The sequence below is a fragment of the Daucus carota genome, chromosome 9, assembly GCF_001625215.2.
Source record: "Daucus carota subsp. sativus chromosome 9, DH1 v3.0, whole genome shotgun sequence".
Lineage (NCBI taxonomy): Eukaryota > Viridiplantae > Streptophyta > Magnoliopsida > Apiales > Apiaceae > Daucus > Daucus carota.
This window is the reverse complement of record NC_030389.2, coordinates 28214107-28218398: the sequence shown is the minus strand read 5'-3', so window position 1 is coordinate 28218398 and position 4292 is coordinate 28214107. Positions and strand designations below refer to the sequence as shown.

Sequence of the window (4292 nt, the reverse complement as noted above, 5' to 3'; positions counted from 1 at the left end):
TGGCTCCTCAAGTATATTTCCATTCTTTGCGAATTGTTTGTCAATAATTGGTGAATGATGTGCCGCACCTGAAAGTAAAAAAATTACATCACGATCTTACATGTATGGAAGTGCATAAAATTAATCATAATTTCAGCATATGTATGCAGCACACGTCTGTTGCAGCACATGGAAACGTGTGAACAAAATTCTTGTACCAAACAACACCAATATAGTGTAAATGTGTAGTAGTACCTGAATCGACATGAGTAGACTCCATGCTGGGTTCAAAATTCTCCATAATTTGTAAAACCAGTAGTATTGTGAAACTGAGAGAAAATCGAGAGTAGTAGCTTAGTTTTGTTCTATCGATGAAAGTGTTTTATTACTATTGATTTGGCAAAATTTGATCAGATACAAATTGATGTATTTTTAGCAACTAATATCTAATTAATAAATACTCTAATATACTATAAGTATTTCATTTATGTATATGAAAGGTATATTGTTTTTTTAATTAATAGTATATTAAATCATAACCATCTATTCCACTACAATCTAATGGTTAATAGTGGTCCTAAGTTCTAATTATAATATTGGTTCTAATTTGAACCTCGCCCTCACAGTATATATAAGTTTAATAATATATCATATCATGGGTCAGGTTCCACATAGAACCTCTTAATTATTTTAGAACCTTAGAACTTTCATTAAATGATAATAATTAATCCATAATTAATGTAAACTTTCTAAAATTATATAATTCAACCATATAACTTGTAGGCTTGTACTACTGCAGAATATTTGTATACAGATCTTAAATACAAATTACTACGTCGGAAGATATACTAATATATATAATAGAGAATGATTTTACAATGCAATATTTTTGTAGGAAAATACAAATAACTACGTCATACTGCTGCGGAACATATATTAATATAATAGAAAATGATTTTATAAATTGTAGAAAAATACAAATTACTACGTATACTGCTGCGGAACATATATTAATATAATCGAAACTGATTTTATAATGCAATATTTTTATAGGAAATGCAAATAATTACATCACACTGCTGCGGAACATGTATTAATATAATGGAAAACGATTTTTTAATGTAATATTATTGTAGAAAAATAAAATTTACTACGTCATAATGCTGCAGAACATTGCATTTAATAAGCAATTTGATTAGAAGGTAATAATTAAATTTTAATGCATATAATTATTGCATTTAATGCATTCATTAACTATCTATAGTCAACTAAAAAAGATATTAAATAACTAATAAATGCAGTATTTGATCGTCACCGTTGATTTAACATTAATCTAATGATTCTATATGAGTTCTAAGTTCTAATTTAATATGAGTTCTGATTTGAACCTCACCCATCATATAATATACATTATAATATATATATTCATACATGATCAAGTAATCATAAAAATATTTTTTACTTGATAGTTAAACAAAAGATAAGTTATATTGAATACATAATCTTATATATTATAATATATTATAAGTTCATCAATTAAAAATTGATCACTTAGCCGAAAAATAAGTGAGACAATTATAATAATTCAATGCATGATATTCGTGTAAATTTTTCTAAAATAATTATTAATTGATTTATTTTAAGTATTAATGATTTATTATAATCCTATTTATAGAAAATGTTAGTGTATTTGAAAATTAATGATTAAATATTAATATATTTAAATTTTGTTTTCGGGTTTCATTTGGAATTTGGAATTTTGGATATATCCATATCCAATTTAAGAAAAAGAATTAACTTTCAAGTAATATCCGAATTTGATCCGAGATTCAACTTCAATCAGGTTCGAATTTTTATTTTTGTGTATTTTTCCAGTCCAGGTTGGTTACGAATAGAGATGCAAAATTTGGATTTGAATTTGGATACGACCATAAAAATATTTTTGAATACTTTTAATAATATCAAATTATAGAAAAATTATTTCAGTGATTTCAGGGTTTGTTGGTGGCCCTCTTGAGGCAAATTGTTGGTGGGGATTTCAGTGATAAGAATTTATGGTTATGTTCGGAGTTAGTTCCTGTTTTTTTCGCCTAATGGGATTGTTTGTTAGAAGAAGAACCATTGGTTTTGACCAGTGCTTTGTATGTATTTCTTAGGCTATTGGCAGATCATTGTAGGCTCGTGGGTAATTTAAAGGTTGAATTGTTGAAAAAAATGGAGATCGAATTTTGTGTTAGACTTTTGAGGTAGCGGTTTCGTTTGTGTATGATGATAGGGAGGGATCTTGTTAGGCTTTTACAGGAACTGGTTCACGTACCCGAGTTTCGAGCCATATGGAAGGACTTGATGTTGAGCCCAACTGAATTTAAAGTTCCTGAGTTTCGAGATATTTCTCAGCTTTACCGTGTAAGGACATCGAGTAGGTACTTTTTGCTACGTATAACACCTGTAATGGAGTCACAGTTGCGGTTTTTGCTTAGTGATGTCAAGTTTGGTAATCATAGAAGGTACCCGGTCTGGTTTGCAAAGAAGTTTCTTTGCACAGCAGAGAAGGAGACTTTTCTTATTGACATAGTTAGATTTATCTGTTGTTCACATCACCCACCTAATGAAATTATATTATCGGACATAATTCCTAGATGGGCTGTCATTGGCTGGTTATTGAAATGCTGTAGGAAGAAATATGTGGAGGCTAGTGTTAAACTGGCACTCTTTTATGATTGGCTTTTCTTTGATGAGAAAGTGAATAATGTTATGAATATTGAGCCTGCATTCCTACTGATGGTTAACTCAATGTCCAGATATATTGAAATGACACATATGCTTCTAGATTATTTCTTTCATTTACTCAATAGAGCAATTATAAATTATCATTAAAATTATTATTATTATTTTTTTTTTGCTAGTTGATTGAGTGGAACTCCGGACCTCCGGCAAGGGGGGACAAGAGCTCTACCACCACACCAACACTTTGTTGGCAAAATTATTTATTACAGCTATTAAATAGTAAGACTAAATAGTGAAAAGTGAGTATTATTATAAATAAATAATAGACGGGGAAAAGAAAGAATTGTGTTCGATAACCATATAATCAGAAATAATTTTTATTTTTCTAAAGGGATTTAACCAAATATACAAGTTTTGCAATCAAGGACAAATGTTAGGACATAAATAAAACTAGTTGTCCTTGGAAGCAATTTATAAAAATTTGTATTATAAAAAGGCTAGTAAATAGTAATTAACTTACAACTCTAAGTTTAGAGAGAGAAATTGGGGAAGAAAATTTAGAGAGAGAGAGAAAATTAGGAATTTGAGAAAAGAAGGACATTCAAAAGAGAAGATATTGGAAAAATCACAAGCCTAATTAAGGTGAGATTTATCATCTTCCCTATGTAATTTATGTATAAAGAATATAATTGATACTTATATTTATGTTCAAAGGGCCCAAGAGGAATGGTCAAGATTAACATTCATGGTTGTTTCTTTGATGAACTTATCCCTGGCGGCAATATTTTTGATATTTGTGAGGTAATAAGAAATAACAAAGGCAAAATTCTGTGTATGTTGTGTCGTTCTTTGGACATTTGAAATAAAAGGGTTAACAAATATCACGCAATGATGAAAAGTTGTAAGAGAGCTTTTATTGAGAATTGGGAGCATTACATCCTAAAATTCGATTATTTGGATCCCTTTTGAGAATGGAGGAACTCAACATTGTAAGCTGGAGTTCATCCTGATCATGCAAGCATTGTGCAGGAGCACAAGGAAGACAAGAACTTTGAAATGGAAATCACGCTCATTGGGCCGGAATCAAGCGTGGCTACTTATTTGGTTTTTGTGATAGCTTAGTCTTTCGGAAGGGTATTTGAGTTGTGGAGTTTAGACATGGGTCTTTTGCTGAAGCAACGGTTCATGGCAATTTACGAGGCGGATTTGTACCCAAAGATTATTAACGCGGATGATGCTTCCATTCTTGATCAAGTCAATATTTTAGCTGATATGTGATGGTGATTCACAAATGACCTTTTTGTTTGGCATTACTTCTAGTTACTCTTGCCGTAGTTAGGATCTTTGCTTCTGTGGGCTTCTTCAGGATTAGAGGTTTTTATTGGCTATTTTATAATGCTGTTAAGTTGGGTCCCAAGTTTGTATAATCTAATTTTTTATTTTGATTTGTTTTCAGTTTGCTTTTATTTCCAACAAAAGGACCGGCTTGCTAGTCCCAGGACCGGTCCTTAAGAAGCCCAAGCCTTTTTTTAGATTAACCGGACCAGGCCTTTTTAATAATCAGGCCAGGACTGATAAATCATGGA

General features: G+C 30.8%; 1 pseudogene; it reads left to right on the top strand.

Annotated features, from left to right (window-relative positions):
- The first annotated feature begins 634 nt into the window (after positions 1–634).
- LOC108203382 (uncharacterized) lies at positions 635–2856 on the top strand (annotated as a pseudogene).
- Positions 2857–4292: the final 1436 nt, after the last annotated feature.